This window comes from Takifugu flavidus, chromosome 21 (assembly GCF_003711565.1).
Source record: "Takifugu flavidus isolate HTHZ2018 chromosome 21, ASM371156v2, whole genome shotgun sequence".
NCBI classification, from domain to species: Eukaryota; Metazoa; Chordata; class Actinopteri; order Tetraodontiformes; family Tetraodontidae; genus Takifugu; species Takifugu flavidus.
The window spans coordinates 3,352,065-3,372,875 of record NC_079540.1 but is presented as its reverse complement, the minus strand read 5'-3'; positions in this window follow the sequence as shown (position 1 = coordinate 3,372,875).

Here is a 20,811-nt window from a genome sequence, read left to right as displayed (position 1 = left end):
ACAGTTTTGGCTCCTTTTTTTCCTGGACATGTTATTTGTTCAATAGTTTCTTAAATTTAAACTTTGAAACCAGAAATATCACAACCTGTTCCCCTGAATTAATTAGCCTAACAGAAACTGTCACTATACCCCAAGCTAACGCTAACATCCTCAGCTATTGGCAAACCAAGCATTTACAACCTTTATAGAATATTTAGGGGGTGATGCAAAGTTCAACAGATCACACTGAAAATTCAGCGCATTAAACTCCCTCAACATCGTTGGGTTCAAAGCCTAATTAATCCAATTCTTCACCTCCACCACTACCCCCTTTTATACTCCCACATTAGCATATTCCGAAAATCTATATTCATCATGCGTCACCTGCTATGCCCGTTTGGCAGGCAGCGAGAAGGCCCATTAACTGAAAGACAATTAATCAGCTGATACTGTATCTGCATATCATTGTTGCGGAGATTTAGCGCGGCGTTAATGTTAGGTCAGGATGAGTTGCACAAATGTTATGCAAATGATAGCTGAGATAACGCACCGACGCGCTCCACTCACAACAGCGTGTTAATCGTTCTAACTTTAGATTCATATCCAAAGGTTTTAGATGGTGGTCATTGCTTCAGTGGTGACCCCGTTAAAGACCCTAGCATGAGAGTTATAGCACCCCAGCGGCGCCAGGAGTTTGATTGTGGGCGGGGCTCCAGAAAACTGGACAGGACAGTTAAAATAAGCCAAAAAAAATAGAAATGGGTTATCCTTCATCTCAGTTTTGCCACTTTTCCGCAGCACTGAGGACAGTGACTCAGGCAGACACAGACGTACACCTTGGCTGTGAGCTTAACTTCATTTATCTCTCTAGAAAGTTCCATACACAAAGACTCAAACGGAATTATATCTTCGGAGGGTCTTTCTCCGTCTCATTTATTTAGCCAGCAGGCTGGGCAGGTAGCTGTCCAAAATTATTTAAGGGTCTCTTATACATCCAGAATGTCAGAAGAACTGTATCGACCAGAAATAGCAGCACTGACTCACACAGCTGCTCAACACAAACGGCAGGAAACACTTATTTCCTCGGAATAATGAAATGAAAAACATATCTAACCATACAAACAACTACATAACAATGAATTCAGAGACAGCTGACAAATAAGTACACATGCACACAATTAAATTCAAATTCGTTTGAGGGACTTGCAGCTTGTTATAGCAGGCGGGGGGGGGGGGGGGGGGTGTCACGCTGAATGCAGTAACATTAAAAACACTGTCATATTTATATAAATGTGGAGAGACAGACGCTTACTAGAGAGGGTGGGTAGCACTTGATGGGGAGAGTGTAGACAAGCTGGACGGTCGTAGCATGACAAAGGGCAGGAGTTTCCCCTCCTTTCTTGGGGAATTTACACGAAAACAAGCTGAAGTTTTTCATATATTAGTTTATATATATATATATATATATATATATATATATACAATATATAAGTTTTTCATATATTACCGTCTGTATCCGTCTCATTGAGCTTGCTTGTAAAGCCTGCGTGGCAGTGATATTCTATGTGGAAGAGCCATATTCTGTGATTTATTGCATTTGTTGCTTTTTTAAATCTATATAGCTGGGATTGGGGAGTTGAAGTTAATTGGAGGATTTGGACATAAACGCTGTATCATTTAAGAATGTGCGGGTCAGTCATTGTTTTTTATGTTATTTAAATTCAAAAATGAAAGCTGCATTTTTTGTTAGAAGCGTCAGCCATGAGCTCCTCCAGAGACCTCCATCCATCCAATAGTGTCTGCATGCAACTTTAAATAAAGTCGGTGCATTTGAATCCCATAACTCCATTTTTTTACAGCGTATAACCAGTCTGTTTGTGTTTCTAGGACACCGCCGACAATAGTAGCATTTTTCTTACATGGAGAAATTTCCACGCTTATATTCAGATGCTTTGATGACAGTTTAATAGGGAGACGGGGAAGGGAAATGTGGAGACGGAGAGCCTATTAGTGCAACCTTTGTAACAAATATGGTGAAGAGCAAACGGAATAAGGCCTCGGCCGAAGTACTGACGGAGCATTACAATAATCCCAGCTACTTAGGACAACAGTCAGATATTAAATACACCCAATCCGCTGCCCCCACTCGCAGCAAAACTAATAAATGAGGTGCCGTTGCATATTCACCATTATAATTGAAGTTGGACAGAGCCCATTTATTCTTATAAAGCGCTGAAGCACTGCGACACCAGCCGCGGTGCCTTGCCAAACAAACAAATGAGGGGAGGGGAGGGCGCCAGAGACATTTAAGCCGGAAAAACGCCTCGGTTCACTTTCTTTAATGCAAATGGTCGCAATGGCGAGACCGGCGCGCTCGCTTTCCCATCACGTGCATCATTATCATCACTTGCAGAGGCTTCAGCGGTGATGGAGTGGCGCGGTTGCAACCTATTCGCAGAGATGGAGAGATTAGCAAGGGATCCCCACGTGGACCTGACACTCGGAGGACGTGGATGCATCCCAGCGCCTTGAGTGAGGTCATAAAGCAGAGGCTGGATGTCAAATCCAGGCCGTTAACCAGCTGTATTGATACACCGGCGAATGGTTTTATCAATTTTCCGGATCTGTAATTGGTGCTGCGGAATGGACCGCGTGTCATTTACGGGGGCGTGTTGGCTCTAAATGAGCCGGCGGTAAAGTTCTGATAATGATCTGCTATACAGCGATTGTCAATAGCCGTGAAGGGGAGGAAATATGAGGGGAAAGCGGCGCAATCCAGCCCCGAATTCACCCGCGCCCACCTGCGGAAGGTCGCGTCCTGTAAATGCTGCGGAGTGATGGCAGCAGGGATGCACGTAGAGCCGATGGCCCGCACTCGATGCTCCACGGCAGCTCTGCTAAATAAACGCCGCCGTTTTGGATGTTGTTGCTTTTAATCGTCAGACCTTCAATCTGCGGGAAGGAAAACAAATCCACCGGCGTCGGAATTAATGGCCGATAAAAGGGTCGTTAATCAATTTGCGCGCGTGGTGTTCGACACCATTAGAGACGCAGCAGCAAATCGCCTTAAAAGTCCATGACGAACGCGCGTTTCCTTCCAGATGAGCGGCAATTTCTTTCCATCAGCGTTGACATGTGAGCTGAACGTGTCTGGGGGAGGGCGCCAACATGGCCGCCGTAGCCCCGGGATTTATAGATCTCTGGTGGATTATAGACCTGCGTTCAGAACCGACGACTTTATGCCAATTAATACGACAATGTCAAAAGCTAACACACCAGTGACGGTTTCACCGGCTGGCCAAGCACACTGTATCGTAGGTGAGCACACACACATGCGCGTACACACACACACACACATGATTGTTCTTTTATAATGGCTTTGTGTCAGTATATAACAGATGTCGCCTATCAGTTCCATTTATTCCCATCTCCAGCTAGTCTCAGCCTGTCCAAACAATAGCACCAAAGAAACGATGGAAAACAACACAGGAGAGACAAACACATCAATCTGCCACAAAATCTCACCCCCCTCCCACACACACACACACACACACAATACACACATTTCACACTGATAAAGATTTTAATCTGTAGTTATGGCTGATTTGACAGATGGGCGCTTTTCATTAACACCTGAGAAGATCCAAGATTCAATGCATGAAGCAAGAACACACACACACACACACACAAGTCGCCGTGTGCCACAATACTCTCATTTACGCGCCCTCTTTTCCAAGTAGAGGAGGAGAACAGGAAACTCGGGGAAAGCTGCTCCATCAGCCATCGGTCTCGGGGGGATCACATCCTGGGAGATGTGGTCTGATACAGAGGAGGGGGGTGGGGGTGGGGGGGAGGGTTTCTTGATTGGAACTGAAGCCTGGCGGCACACCAAGAAGCGGCTTCACATCTAGTCAGGATATTGAAATCAGACTGTTGCTCCACGCGCTGGCGCTAAACTACAGGGTGTTTTCAGGAACTACAGAAGGCAAACTGGGGAAAATAATCAGAGTCAGAATGCGCTTGTCAACAATGCTGCTGTGTGTAAACGAGCCGCCGTCATTGTGCTGCTCTTGTTTCTCCGCCGCAGTCTCTCTGTAGCATCAGAGCACGATTGTTACTTTATCCCCGCTGTAACTGTTGCTTTATTTATCTATTTATTTATTTCCTCTTTTTAGACCCAGGGAAACCCGAACAAACGGCAGCAGAATAAAAGCATCTCAACCCCACACATTCATGCGGAATATTACGGCAACAAAACAAGGCCGCTAACTGGAATTAGCCCGCACCAAAGCCCCGTCTGGTGCCTGCGTGGCAGCCATTGATTAAAGGGCCTTGTTAGCATGTACGGCCTCTCATATGTTTCTGTTGTATCATTGATAAGGGTTTTTTTGTGTCTGCGCTCACTGGAGGGAGTCGGCTAATTAAAAACCAGTGACAGCAACGGAGTTGGGGGACAAAGGCGCCGGTCCCACTGTCGCAGATTTGCATGGGCATTAATTGTTTTTCTTTTATTTTGTGGCGTTGTACAGTGAGGCTTACACACTCAAGGACGGAATCAAAGGTTCTTTTACCAGACAGCTTAATAAGAAGCAGAAGAGTCAGTAACTTTTGCTATTTTACTGGAGTTATGGCATAAAACAAGTGAAGAATGGCACAATATCACCCGCAGGAACTGTTCCACTCGTACGCACGCATGTGTAGTACGTCCACTTAACCTTTAAAAACACTTTCTTTTAGGTAGATAATCCTAAAGAGGTTATTCTGGTGAACTTTCATGACCAAAGCCTTTATCCAGAAGATTGTCAGGAATTCCATTTACCCCTTATTCACATTCTTCTATGGTGTTCCACAGGGCTTCATACTGGATCCCCTTTCCTTTTCCCTCTTATCTTTGGTCAAATCAAAAAGATCATCCGGGATTACTGTAAAACATTACACATGGATCACTGAAGCTCTACTTTTTCGTTGCCGTGACCACGCGCTCCTTCCACCATTTAACAACCGGACTTGGACTGGATCGTAAATCCTTTGCAGGGTCAAGATCCAAACATTCGCTGCAAAATGAACCAGTCTACATTTGCTCGTTGGTGCAATCTGACCCGCTTGTTTCAAAAACAAAAATAAATAAATGAAACACCATCAAACATGCCTGAAATGTATGCGCTTTATCTATTAAAGACGCATCACAACGTTTCCATTTTCATCAACACCTTCCATGTTTGTGTGGATTTTGCCTCCTCTGATGTGACACCCGTCGCCCGTCAACAAAGAATTTTTAAAAAAATAAATAAAAAGGAAGAGGCCAATTTGCCCGGACGAATTAATCATCACATTAAACATGAAAAACTAATTTTGTTTTTGCCGATGTGTCTGTCTGTTTTGTCAGCCGGTTGTGCCTCTCCAGACGATTTTCATATTGCTGCGTTCAGTACATCGTTTTTTTTTTATCGGTGTCAATCTCCTGACACCTACAGCCTCCCCCCAAGAAAGAATAAATTAGACCCGAGTACAAATGTTGTCATGTTGAGATAGGTTTTAGTTACAATGACTGATTTTACATATAGTGTATATGTCAGGCTTGTTTTGACAAATAACAAGCTAGGTGACAAATGCTGCTAACCTACAGCACATGCTAGCAACATGAAGCAGGTAGGAGTCTTTTGCTTCAGGCCAGAGTTAACTACAGATGTAAATTCATCTCCTTCTTTAATGTCTTCAATAATATATACAGTTACTCATTTACTGCCATGCTCCCGTGATGCGTTTACGGGCCAGAGTGATGAAGCCAACGTTGTAGCTTTGTGCATCCAAAGCCATTTAATCACAAACTCGATGGGAAATGAGCGGCACGAGGGGGTTGATTTACCGGGCGGCCACTCCGGGGGTTAGAGTTCAGCATCACATCATTACTTTTCTACACCTCACATTGATTTGTTTAGCGAGGTAACAATGTTGTCCGGGGAATAAGAATATCAGACGTCCGTGCAGTCAATTTTGTGGACTTGGTTTGTGGTCTGCCAGTATATTAACATGGGGGGGGTAGTTGCAACTGGAAAGGTGGTGGGAAAATAGGGAGGACGAGGCAATGGGTCCGATTCAGGAGGTTTCCTTCCACCATTGTCAGAGGGTTATTGAAAAAGCATTTTAAGATAAGGTTAAGGTCACCAGATATAATTAGGCAAATGTAAAAATGCAGGTGGAATCACAACACAAATGAAGTACATAAGCATTAAAATAAAAATAAAAACTTCAGTCTTTCTCAGACTTTCACTGATTGTTTTCATTCACCTACAGCTACCAGCAGTCAGAAACCAGCAGGAGCTGCTGCTCCTCTCTTCATGCTAAGCTAACTAACTCAAGGTTTGAGTTTCTAATCCAAACCACAGTGGTGTTGTTATTCTACTTAAAAGAAACCAATGCTGACCTTGTTCCATCCATCCTTCCATCCTCTGTTGGAGGGGGAATACACCTCGGGCATGTTGCCTGTCCATCACAGGACACACACGCTGCTCGCTGACGCCTCTGGGAAATTTTTAGGTCAGCTTTAATCAATGAAATCTGCATGTTTCTAGTCGGCAGGATGGAACTGGAGGAAATCCAGGCTGGCACAGGCGAAATATGCAAGTTTCACCAACTTTAATTATGTTTCCTTTAGCTTGTGCACAAATCCACACCAGTAGGTCCACATCAGTGGATTCATTACTGCTAACAGATGTGTAATGCGAGTCCCTATATAGTTCATTAAAACCATGCAGACATCTGGCCACATGACCCTCTAACACTGTTTCAGAGCAACAACTTTGGTTGTTGTTACACTTTGCCCTCCCACAAAGGAGGAACAACAAACAACAGATACGCTTAAAATGCCCCCACAGTAGCATTTGCCGCCCTGCTGCAACACCCTCAGTGTTTCCCTCACCTTTATCCCCGGCCTCGGAACCTTTGTGACGCGAGGCAATGAAAGGCGCGCCCAAGCAGCTTGCGGAATAATTGGACCAAAGCGCCATGAAAAATGGATTGCGGGTTCACGGTTAGCGGAGTTAGCGGGGACGCGAAGGCGCCTCTGCAAGAAATAAGCTGTGTGACATGGGATCGCTCCCCTGGACAGAAGCAATCAATAAAGCATTACAACAATCGCAGGAATCTGAAGAAAATGCCACAGTCACTGGTTCTAGTATTAATCCATTTGCTTGTTAAAAGGTTGTTCTCTACATGCAACTACAAACACAAGTGGTTCAATCGAATATGAGTGGCTCAGGTCCCCGGAGCAGGAAAAACTCCGTCAGTGATGTCGCGCTAGCTGAGATTGCCGTGGTAGACACAGGTTGCCCGCAGGTCCATAATCTGTTCGTCACGTCCGTGACATTAGCCTTCTCATGGTATAGAAATTTAAAGCATAATCCCCGGAGGTATTCTAGTCAGGCAACATGCTACGCAATCGTGACAGATGAAAAGTTCCAATAAAGGACAGAAGAAATGAGCGTCTTCCAAAATGAAATGAACTGACCCAACACCATTTTTTCCTTTTTTTTTGCCATCAGGATGAGCAGATGCATCAACCAAATTGCTCAGCACGCCATTAGTCAACGCTATGAAGGTCGAGACTCTGAGCTGCTTCCTTTTTAAAATGTTCTTTTGATTGTTTCCTAGCTTGAGCTGCTGCATGTAAATCACGTTTCTTCGATCTCATCATGCTCAAAATGCATTCACACGTGCGCTTTTAAGGGTATAGCTCATCTGGTGTGGATGCGCAGACAAATAATTGTGTTTTTAAGGAGGATTACAAATCACATTAAAACCTAACGCAACTAATGCACGTACTAGCCATTATAGCATGTAATATATGTGCTATTCATTATCGCATACATGCTAATCAGGTGGTCATTAGGGTTATAGCTTTCATGCAACGCCTGGCTAAATACATCCATCTTTCATCATTTGTCAATAATGAACAGACTCATTTTGAGCTTTTAAGATAAAAACATCTTGTTTAAATATAGTAAATATTTACCTTGATCTTAACTTTCTCAACACAAATGGACTCAATTCTGAACATGCGATTTAATTCTAACACTAGTTTATATTAAGGAAGTGTTCATTTATAAGCAAGGTTGTACAACATTGACTTACTGCTTATTTGAACATTAGTGGTTTAAAAACAAAAACAAATGTGCAGGTCTCCTTTCTCCAAATCAGGTGAGCAGCTCATAAAAAAAAGGAAGGGAAAAAAAACAAACTCCCAAAAGCCAGTCGGTCCTCTGGCACCGCAACACTCTATTAGGGAGCCAAGTGCATTCTGTTTTTTCACACTGGATGCACAAATGTAATAAAGCTCTGCGCAGTGGTTTAGGATGCAGCAGCGCTCTGTGGCGAAATGAAGGAGATTGAAGATGTATGTGTCCAGGAATTGGGACAGGCAGAGATCCGTCCTCACCAAATTACCCCCATTCCAGACGCCCATGCGGAACACTTTGTCTGGATATATATATATATATATATATATGTGTGGCTGTTCTCACACCCATGGGTGCACTGCGCACACAGCCCATTACATGTCACTTCCTGTTGTGCGCGATATCACTGAGCAATTTTATGCAGCCTGGCATCATCTGGCGGAAAATAAAAGCATATTTAACAATTACGATGATGGGGAAGCCAAACGGAACAGTCTCAAAGCTGCTGGCAAAAGTTTATTAGGAGGAGCAGAGAACGCTGATAACGCAGACCTGAGCAGCTCCCAGAAGATACTTGGATGCTACGCTAGGCAGCAGATGGAGGCAGAGGTAATTCAGCTGAAGTCTTATCGGGAAGCGCTTCCTTTTTCAGATAATAGCACTCACACGTGAGCCACAACGCTAAAACCACCAGCCCGGGTTTGCACTGGTGCCTCTCAGGACGTGGACTTTCAGAGCTTCATTCTTGGACCACAGCTGCGGAACCCTAGTTGTTCCGTTTAGATCCTCAATAAAGTATCTCCAGTGTTCATATTATCCTGATCTTCTCAATAATATTTGCGCATTCAGACCTTCTCCTCGCTTCAGAATCATGCTGCTGCAGTCCTGATTGATGAAAAACATCAAATAAACGCGGGGGCCGAGTACCCGCAGCACGCCGCTGCTGAAACAACCACAGTTATTTTACAGTTTTAATCACCAGTCTGGTGTGAATTTGTTTTTTAGGACTACCTTCTGCCACCTTGCTTTCACACCGCGGAATCTGCTGCGCGCCAGCGTCTCCGTGCGCGCTGGAAAAAGTGTGAAATCGAGTGCAGAGGCCTCCAGAGTAATTTGCTTAGATTTTTTTTAAAAATAAAAGTATAAATAACACAATGCAAACCTTCCCAGCTGCTTACAGACCGAACACACCAACGTTCCACATCTGCGTGGCGGCTTAATCCACACCCTCGCATCTGCCCCTGCGCGTCTTATTTATGGCGTAGCCTCATTCCTGGCTCGTCCTCGAGCCCCTCTGCTTCCCCGAGTGTCGTTGGAACGTATTTGCTGCCTTTTCTCCTCAAGAGTAGATTTGATATTACGCATAATGATGTGTGAACTTTAATTGCCCCGTCAGATCCGAAGGCTCGATCTGCCTGCAGAGATGAATAACAGTGGGAGCGATGACAGCTGGGTTGGAAGTCAGTCGTACCTTCTTTTTGAGAGGGAAGGAGGGGGGGGGGCTAGATGGAGCCCTGAGCCACTGAGAAAAAAATCATTAAGGGAATTTGCTTCCCCCACAAGAGAAAACAGCTTCAAGCTGCGACTAACACAGTCTTCTAAAATCCCACAGTTAATTCAGCACAACGATTGACACGCTGTTTGTCTCAGAGCCTCTTTGATCCGGGATCACAAGGAGGACGGTAATGGATCTCCGATGCGAGGGTAAACACGGTGCCGTGGCTCCGCCGGGCGTTTGGCTCACCATGGGGTTCCAGTCATGCACGGAGCAGGAGACAGATGACAATATAAATACATGCCACAGCTCCAATCGATGGTTACAGCAACAAACCTGATAGATCCCCCCACCACAAGGCTGGGAAGGTACCACAGCTTCTAACGTTCTCTGACTACAGATTGTCGATACATTAACGTTTAAATTGGTTTTGGTAAAGAGACCATATTGTATGGTTGAAAACATTACAGCTAACGGTATCATGGAGTCGTTGATGATAGTCTTCATTCTGTTGTAAAAGGTTGTGGTACCTTTGACCTGACCTGACCTGACTACACCTACACCTGACCTGACCTGACTACACCTGACCTGACCTGACTACACTGTGGGAAAAGAAAAAAAAAAAGTGCATAATGGTGACAAGCAGCAAAGGTTGGTGCAATGATGTCATCCTCTGGCTGAAACTGCCAGCCAATAATGGCGACGGCCTGCAGTCCCTCGTCTACTCTTTAGTTTCCTTCCACAGTCCAAAAATCTGCACATTATTGTGTGTGTGGGTGTGTGTGTGTGTGTGTGTGTGCACTCCTCAAAGTCCCTTTAAAGTAGAGTTGGGCCACATGCAGGGATGCAAAATTGGCTTTAGATATGTGTTCAAAATACATGAAAAACCTGCAGTTCCAATAAGAGCTTTACCTTTGAATGTAAATGTCCAGCAAAAACTCCACCAGACTTCTCAAAGTTGCTCCCTGGAACACTCACAGAAAGACCCCTGCTCGTTTCCAGCAGCTCGGTCCTCTTTATTCTCATCTTGTGACCTCTGCAGATTAGCAGTTCCCTCCCATCGGAGTGAAACTGCAATCACGCTAGACAGGTGAACTCAGGCTTGAGGCTCACCAAGGATACAGAGGATGAAGAAATTAAGATTTAAATGTCCACAGAAGGCGACCTAGTCCTGGGCTACATGCAAATGGACACCTGGGAATCAGTTAAAACGTGTCCAACACAGTAATGTAGAAGAGGTCTGGGCATCAAAATGGTAATGACTAAAGCGCTGCATAAATAAAAGTTGGGTTTCAAAGAAATTAGGTGGGAAAGGAGTGAAAAATACACCTGACTCTGCAGCCACCGCGGATAAATCACCACAAAGATGATTTTTATCCCCCCACACTTCTGTTTGTCTTGTATGGAGTTTGTGACCTTGTCAGACGGACATAAAGTCACGATGACTAATCTCGCCCAGCCTCGGTCCAGCCTTGTTCTAATGGATTATCAGCACTCTGTATCTGGGTGACATTTTCCCGCGGCTGATCAGCTGCTTTGTCCATGTTCTGGAATGATGTTTTGGGCCCATGATTACACCCTGACCTTTAGCTTGACACCAAAATAAACAGCACAAAAAGCCACTAAGTCGCAGCCAACGCACACTCCACTGTTTTTGCTCGGGATCAAGTGTGAAAAAAATCGAGTTTAAAGGGTAACGTTTGATAGTTCATAGCAGTAGCTACAGTTTGGCTGCGCTCTGACACACGAGGCAAATAAGTCCCCTTTGCTTTTTAAAAATGTGCTGATCGATTTGCACACGTGGCAGCGCAGCTTCTTCTTCCCTCCCTCCAGAGCTGTGTTTGTGTAACAGCTTGAAGTCTCTTAAAAGATGCTGCAACAAGTGAATTGTGGGTACTGTAAATCAAACCAGGCCCACAAAGGTCCCTGGTCCAGCCGGGTTCTCTCTCCCACCAGGAGGACACCTGCTTTTGCCTGTTTCCAGGTTGTCTACCTGTTAAGAGAATGAAACTGGGCTGATTTCGTAAAAATGTTATCAAATACAGTGGGACCTCTACTTACGATCGTCTCTACATGTGAAATTTTCAGGTTACAAAACGTCTCAACGGGAAAATATTTCCTCTTGTTACGAAATAAATTTCAGGATATGAAAGGCAAAAATACGCTACCGCTGCTACTCGCAGCTCGTGGAGTTTAGTGAACACAAACATGCTTGTAGCTGCTCTGCCACTGGCTATCGCCTAGCATCTTCCTGTAATCCCATTGGCTAGGAGGGACGTCATTATGTACAGTTTGTGTGTATCCCAGCGTCTTCTTCGTCGTCTTCGGGGTTTTTTTGGGTGGGTGTTTTGTTTTTGTGTCCATTAGATGGCGGTGTTACCACAAGTGTTAATGTTGGTTGCTAGTAATGACGGCTAATGTAAGATTAACCTGTAATAAAGTTCATTTTGTTCCTGGAGAAGCCTTGCACTGAATTCCTACATTTATTGTGCGGTAATCTAATTGTAACGTGTATTTGTTACATGTTTTGATGCATTTTTATGATTTATAAAAAAAATTATGTGTGAATTTTTGGGGCTTGGAACGTACTTTTCAGGTTACGAAACAACTTCCGGAACCGATTAATTTCGTAAGTAGGGGTCCCACTGTATACCTAACAAATATTATCCATGTGATCCATTAAAGCACTCTCAATATTTAGAGGAATGCAGACAATTATACTTCAAAACTAAGTGATCCAACATACGATGAAATGAGTCCCGAAACCCTTCCAACGGTAATCATCAGTGAGGAAAACCTGAAGCTATTGTGGTGAGTCATTCTAGATCCGATTCAGAGGATGTAGAGGATGCTAAAGTGGATTGGATTGGATGGGCTGCTGTAAGTGCTCCTCCTGGGTGATCAGGAGGGTCACAGCTTGACCCTAAAGTGTCGGAATATGAGGATCATATTGGACCCTCAAGTACAGCCGACCGTTTTCCATCACTGACACCGGACTGATCGTAATTGTTTCCTACTACCTGGAAATCACATCTTTCCCAAATGAGAAATTATTAGAAGGCTTTTTTTTTTCTTTTACACCATTGCTAATGTCATTTTCACTCATCGGGGAGAAAATATGATCTGGAGGAAAAACAGCCTGGCACGGCCATTTACGAAGAATTGTGTTGTCATTTCAAGGACATTTTAACGCTGTTGTGACACAAACTTCTGTGTGGCTCCCGCTAGGAGTGAAGTATGAAAATAACGTCATTGAACATTGCAGCAAAGCATCACTTGATTGACTGGCACTACAGGGGGACTTTTGCAGCAAATTTAGGTTTATGCTTGAATAAATCCACACACAGTGATCATTATCTGACCAAGAAGTCAACAATATCCCAACAAACAGGTTTGTGATGCGAACCGAAGCTAAAGTTAATCCATTAAAAGACTTTAGAAGTTGGAATTCTAATGTCTAATATTCAGTAATAGTCTCTATGATGCTGCTAGATGAAAACGACAAGTTCCTCTGATGCAGACACAGTGTGTAAGTCAGGATAATTTCTCTGATTGGCAGAGATACTGATGATGTGAGTCTCAAAGTGACAAAGACGAAGTGTCTCTTCCTCATCATACGGATTTGCTCTTAGCTTTTAGAACAATCCCAGAAATCGACACGTCTGATTTCCACTTGGTCTTTGACACACGCATCACACGGGGAACCCGGATCTCTCAGCAGCTTGCCAGGCTAGACACCGAACCGTGGCTGACTGAAGCCGAGACACTAATTACCCCAAAGTGCATCCCTGACTTTGATTTTAGAAGAACCACAGGCTTTAAGTCACACGCTAGTCAATTGACACGTCGCGAAAAACACCTTCCGGTGGAGGATAGAGGGAATTCTCAGTGTTGCGTTACAGGCGAAATCCGGTGACGCCTGCCCACGGGGCTGCTTACTTTTTACATTTTGAGTCATCGGCAGCTCAAATCGGGGATACTGTGATGCAACCGTCTTGCAGCCACCTGCACTGTCTTGTCATAATAGCCCTGATCATGTTAGTGGTGGCAGACTGATGGTGACAGTTTTATCCCTTCACGTCGTCTTCAGGCGAAAATGGGGCTCACATTTCACTCAGTCATTTCCTCCAGAGCTTTCATCTCCGCAGTCCCGCGGGTGCTGCCAAAGTCTGAAGATGACACCAATTTCTACGATTTGGTGCGTGCTCTTACGCGTCCACATGCGACTGGAGAGGGTGGCAGGACGGCGCCGCGGTAAATTGGACTGAAGACGTCAGAAAGACAAGGACCGCAACGCAGCGGAGCCTCTCTCAAGTGGACGGGGAAAGAAAACGGCCCTTAGAGAGGAGGCAGTCGAGTCTTTGGGGAAACATCAAAAAGAGCCATATCCCCTCTGCAAATGAGAATCCTCTGTCAAGTCCAAGGCTATTATGATGCAGCCGAACAGGCACCACAAAAACAGGGACCCCATCGGAAAAGAGACAGGAGTAAAGGAGCCACACAATGTCCTTTCTCCATCCAGACATTTCAGATGAGAGCAGCAAGATTTTTTTTTTTCCTTTTCCAGTTAGCTGGAGCCCGCGCAGACATCAGAACCATCTTAATTCACCAGATATCATAATGGTTTCCTCCACTGTAATTTGTCTCTGGGCATATCAAGTAGGTGGCAAGATCAACCTCAACCATAATAAGGATGTATAAACAGTGAAAGACGGGAAGCCACTATAGACTACCGTTTTATAATTAAGTCCACTGATTGGCGGAGACAAAGGCAACATGCATTAAACCGCCATCAACGCAGCAGAGCTGGGCTAAAGGGGATTGATTTACTGAAGCACCCACACTTGAGTGATGTCATACCAGTGAGGCGATGCGTCTGGTCTACTGGAAGTCTAATGGTATTTGACCCGTAAAAGATCCCGTCTCACTCACTTCGCACTGATGAGCCGGATCTCTAACAGTCTTGTTAGTGTCACTCAACCGGCCCGAGTCACGTCCGCTAGCGAACAATCACAGTCCGCTGAGTCAAGAGACAGATGGTTCTGGAGGATTCACTTAAATCCTCACAAATCAATTGTCGAACCTTTGAAGTATGAGGAACGTTGGAGAAATTCTCCGGCAGCAGCGCGTGATGGTCACCTTGCTTCACTGACCAAACGGCCCCTCTCTAGTACGGTGTTGCAGTTTTGGAGGATTTAAACGCGGCTCCAGCTCAGCTCTGTCACCCAGATTTGATTCTAAAACGCAGAATGACACATGGAACAATTTTTTTTCTTCATTTTCATGGCAAAGTAAATACAAACAGAGTACACAGAAACGTTCTACCAGATTCATGTGGCTCATTTTTGCCTCTTAGGCACCAAATCGGCCTGTAACGGAATACTGATGGAGCCTGGCACTTCTCCTAAAGCGCCTGGTTCACCGTTTATATCGTCCCATTATTTTTCATCACATTGTTCTCTGATCACATCTGACAGAGGCACAGATAATAAAAAACAGCGAGAGTTTGCTTTTACCCTTGTTGGACTTTTAGGTTAACTTGTCACGAGCCAATCGGCACCTCCTTTTTACAGCAGCTGTGCAGGCGTCCTGGTGGACGTCATGTTGGAGGATTTACCAACGGAAAAAAATCAATATGTGCAGAGTGAGATGCCAGGTACCCCCAAACGCCTTGCTTGCTACGCTCGCAGAAGAAAAGCGCGCATGTGTGAGACTGGAGATCTTACAATAAGACGGGGACTTTTATTTGAATAGGGATTATTTTAGCACCTCTCACCTGCATGTTACTGGCACATGTGAAGGCAGAACCTTGTGCATCGAGAGGAAAAACAAACTGCAAAAAAAAGTAGTTTTCTTTACTGTTCTTTACTAAATTTTTAATCCGATTAGTTAAAAAGATTAATTTTGATGAATCACAATTAAATATAATTCAGTTATAATCTTTAAAAGGAAATGCTCCAGTAGAAGGGAGGGTGGTTTGTCGAGGGCTTAGCCAACGTGCTAGCAGAATCCTGGACTCAAGGATGCTTTGGGTTAATGTGGGTTTTTAAGCTGAAAGTGCTTCAGTGAAAAGAAAACTGTCTGCATCATACTTTACGTCTGCCGACCGTTCCATCTTGGGTTTTTAATTTGTACATCGAGAAGGCCAACATGCTTCTGCCGCCTGTCGCGACCCGATCACCCTCCTATTTGTGCACGTGCGATGGCAAACCCACGTGGACAGACTGCGTAAAATGCTCTAACGATATTCAGAGACATTCTCTGCTGCAGATGGGTTAATTGCCTGAAAATCCTTTCTTCAGGTTAATCATGATGAGGGATTATTCTTTGATCATCTTCACCATGGAGACAGAAGGAAGAAAAGGGAGGAACCCAACCGTCTACTGGGATGTCCAGGCCCCATGTGTCTGTAGAATTACTCTAACAGCCAGCGGAGTGAGACAAAGGATCGGTAGTGTTACTCCTCTATTAAATTACTCCAATGACCACCTGGATGCCAGCTGCTGCTAAAAAAGATAAATAAAAATAGGAGAAAATATTGGTTCAAATGAGCAGCCAAACCAGAAGGAAACGGATGAGAGGACGATGACCTGACGTTGGCACAGTAACTCGGTGTCGGGCATACATTGATTTGCTCACAGAGGCCCCACGGAGGCCCGAGCCATAACCAGTTCACATCATCTCTGAAGGGAGCTTTGTTGGCGGCGAGCAGCCAGCTGTGCTTCTCTTATCTGCTGTCTGAAGATGCTGCTGATAGGATTGTGCTGCCAGATGAATAAACTCTGTAGCTGCTGTTTTTGGACGAAAACCCTCTGGGTGGCTGATCTGCCACAGTGCCCCTTGACACAGAGGAGTGGGGGGCTTCGGATGTGGTGCCATCTCGATGCACTCGTCTGTTACGTGCACAGATCCGCAACGGTGTCGTGACAATTACATCGTATTGTCAACCTCAGCTTCCCGTTTTCAACCGTCCCATCTGCCAGCGTTGCACTCTGCACTCTTTTGTTACTATGTTGGGGCAAAAATTGTGCAAATATTTCTCTCAGGATCTACGCTACACGCACACGGATGCAATTTTAGGGTATAAAGGGCCGCCCGATCTAGTTGGGAAGCTATTGGAACAAATGAAATAGCACGGACGTGGACACAAATAATGACTTTTGTAGTCAGAGCACAACATTCAATAACATTAGCGGGCCGAAACAAGGAGCTAAGACTCAATTTTGTTTCCGCAGACAAATAAAATGTCCAGCAGACAAGGTTACAGGAAGCACTTTGGTTATTAAAACTGTTCAGATGGAGAGGAGTGACGTGGTGAAGCAAAACCAAGAGAAAAGAGCCCTTTTTTCAAAAAATCTGATACATCTATATGCAGGTTTCTTTTGGTTTTCAGAAGAGAGAAGTGAATTTCGCCACATAAGATGGATATATGGCATCTCCAGCTATAGGAGGCGCTTCCTGGTCGCACTTTCTGAACCGTGAACTGACGTAAACCAACCTGACAGGAACGCCTCGAGTTGTGACAGCAACATGGGCATGTGTCTTAATTAGATGACGCTAATCAGCGAGTATAGAACACGCTCTAACCTTCATCCATGGTTACGGACACAAAAACACAGCTCCCAGAGCCGTTGCTCATTGTTGCTGGAAGGTCGTTCCTGCTGTGCTAAAAGAGATCAACATTTTTTATATTTTTGTCCACAGCAGACATTTATAATCACGCCAGCAGAAACCAACTTCTCAGACTCCTGTAAAAATAAAGGTTGCTTTTTACTGCGTGCCTTTAGCCAGACATCACATCATCTGACCACCGGATTGAAGCTTACTGGTGCGATCGGAGCTTAAAACAAAAATGGAAGGGGAAGTCCACGAAGATGACGATGTTACTTTGATCGTTAAAGTTCGGTTTCCACCCCCTGCGTGCACGTTTGTGGACCTGTTTGCAGACACAGGTAGCGATGCCTGCCGCAGGCGCAATTGGAACCTCATTACTCCGAATATGCAGGAAGGCATTTTAGGTTCTAATTGGTCGAGGGTCGGGGCTTCTTCATCCCCCACTCTGACTGGTATTCCCTCACCTGAGACCTACTCTGAAGCCAAAAATATCCGCAGCAGAAGGCTGCACGCGAACGCATTGTCTGAGAAACGGGTGACGTGAATGGCATGAATGCAACACCCCTGGGAGCACCCGTGCCTCTGATGTCGGGCGCGTGTGTCTCTTTGTAAAAGGGGCGCGTGGGCACGTGCGCGTGCGTGCGGTCACAGATCTGTGGGAGCACGACTGCACCCTGCTGATGCGCTGCTGTTCAACAGCGCTCTTGATTTGTTTGTCCTTGGGGAGGAATTGTGAAACTTGATATTCAACAACAGGTTTCCACCTAATTTTTCAAAGACAAAAGCAATTTTAAAGCTTTTTTATGTTCACTAGATTGAAATTTCTATCTATTTTGCTCCTAGATATATTCTACCAGTATATATATATATATTTATTTATTTTTTTTATTTATTTATTTATTTATTTATTTTTTTCAAAGCTGTTCAAGTGATATTTTTCTGATGAATAATACCTTAATTTCCTGAGGCTCAACACAAATGCATGAACACATTAGTCTCCATGGCAATAAATCTCGATAAAAAAGGAACTCAAATTGAAGCCTATCCATCAATAGGGCTGTCACACTTTTTTCCCCTGATAACGGTGCATTTTATGCGGCAAAAAAAAAGCATGAAAATCAAAGGCTGGGACAGGTTGAAGCAACGGGGTGGACTCGTTTTTGACTGAGCAGAGATCATGGCAGCTGCAGCGGGTTTTCGCAGGTTCTCGATTGTTGTGGATTCAACTGCGCGACCAGCTGCTTCGTTTGCTTGGCCCCCACATTCATTTGGTTGCTGCAGGTGACGCCTGAATGCCTACTCGACGCTAACGTACCTGGCTGGGGTTTTATAAATGCCTCTCAGAGCATCACTAATCAAGCGTTGAAGCCATCCCTGGATTACAGCGCACGTGAAGGTTAACGTCACCTTTTAGATTAGGCCCATCCAATAAATCAGCCATTGTGTTGAGAGCTAGATATGATTTTTCTTTTTTGTATCTTTTTGAGGGGTTTGAATCAGTCATCATTAGCGCATCTCTCGGCACTTTGTCATTTAATTAATAAAATTCAGCAGCCCAAGTCAGAGTCTCCTGTAGCACATTTATTATCATTTACGAAGAATAAGAGAAATTAAACCCTATAGGAAGTTAAAAAAAATCAAACGTGATGGGAATAAGACTTGATGAGAGAGTTGATGGGGGGGCTAGTGCAGGTCAGAACTCTAGCTGGAGGATTCTGGACATGTTGGACAGAGAGTCACAGTTTCAGGACAGAAGTCCAAAAGGATGAGTTTCAGCCGTATGAGACAGATGATCAGCGTGGTGAGATGTTCTTGGATTAAAAAAGGGACAGTTTTGCTGATGTCCTTGATGTGAGACCTGGAAGCTGAAGGTGGGATAAAGGGTGATGCCAGGGTTGCGGACTTTGGGGGATGAAGTGATTTAACAGCCATCCACCTCCACCGATGGGTCTCGGGCGCAGCTTTGGGTGCCACAACGGCGAGCTCAGAGTAATTCCTGTTGAGTTTGAGGAAATTAAAATGAAATTTTGTTCTGCAAATCCAGGCAAGTGCAGAGCATCTGCTCATCTTCATGGTGGGATTGACTGAGCAGAGCTGCGATAAACAGCTGAAACATCCAGCTAAAACTGTGAGACAGGTCTGAAAACTATCATAAACCACCTGTTTAACAACGCTTCGGTAACGGCGTATAAGTGAATAAAGCTTGATTCAAAAGTGTGGAAAAAGAGGAGAGGATGTCTTGATAGCACACTGAAGATATTTGATGAAAATGCTGAGAATGAAAAGAAACTACTTTCTTCTGTTACAAGTCTGTGAAATGCGAGTCTGTGGAGGTTTCTCAGACCAACTTTAAAGAACACATTGATCCATGCCCAATCTATCTTCAGGCAGACTGTTGTGAAAGCAGAGCCTGTGCTTCAGTCCACCTCTTCACCTTTATCTGTTTATTTTTGCAGATTGAGTTAAACACCACTGTGGAAAATGAGAAGAAAGAAAAGCGGTTCTATAAAGAAAAAGAGGCTGCATTGAACCTGTAAAAGAGTGATACGTGCAGGGGCCTTTCAAAAAGAGACTGAAATGATGACTAGAGAAAGGGCATTCAGACCTCCGCCAGGCAGGTCACTCGCCCACATACGGTGACTCTCACACTAAGGTATGAAAGATGATAGATATTGAATAGGTGGCATGATTTCAAACATATGTGATAGATTTTTTAAAATGACATTCATTTACAGCAAATAATGGAACAAAGTATTTGTAGGAGTAGACAGAAGTAAACACTTTTTACTACTACCCCTTATTTACAATAAAATAACGTCCATAAAATTATACAGATATACACGTCAACACAACCATTTATATACGGTCGTAATAAACACCTTGAGTTTCCCTCCAGAAACCAGAACATCGCCATTATTTGAGTTATTTTGTTAACAGACTTACAGACGCCGGCTGTCACATAACCTCCTTGCAGAGGTAATAAAACCAGTTTGTAAAATCACCTATTGACAAACTCTTCAATTGTGAATGTGTCACACATAAAAGCAGTTTCACTAGTGACCTCAGTGCTCCCGTATCACGGGCAACCATCCCAGAATGACCTTTGCCCTAATCAGCCAAATCTTCATAGACAGCAGCAGACGACAGGCGGAGGAAAAACTGCTGTAATGGAGCTGCTGGAAGAGACGGTTCCACTATTGGCCCTCCTCCTCCCAGACAAATAATTGGCAAAATACAGACCCGAAGTATCAGGAAACCCGAGAAGATGAATATTAATACAAGATGATTATTGGCACAAATTCACTCTTAACACACCTCAGGATAGTCTTGGACATAAAGCGAAGTACACAGAAAGATAATAGGGCTGTTTTTGTCCCAATTTTACCCCTTTGCCAACCAAGGATGGCAAACACCTGATTAACTTATGTCTAATAAGCTTGTCCTGCAGTCTGAGGTGTGTTAAGAGTGAATTTGTAACCACAGTAACCTTGCTTAGCCGCTTTAAGTGAAGATAACGAGCAAACGTCTGCAAACCCACTGAAATGTGTC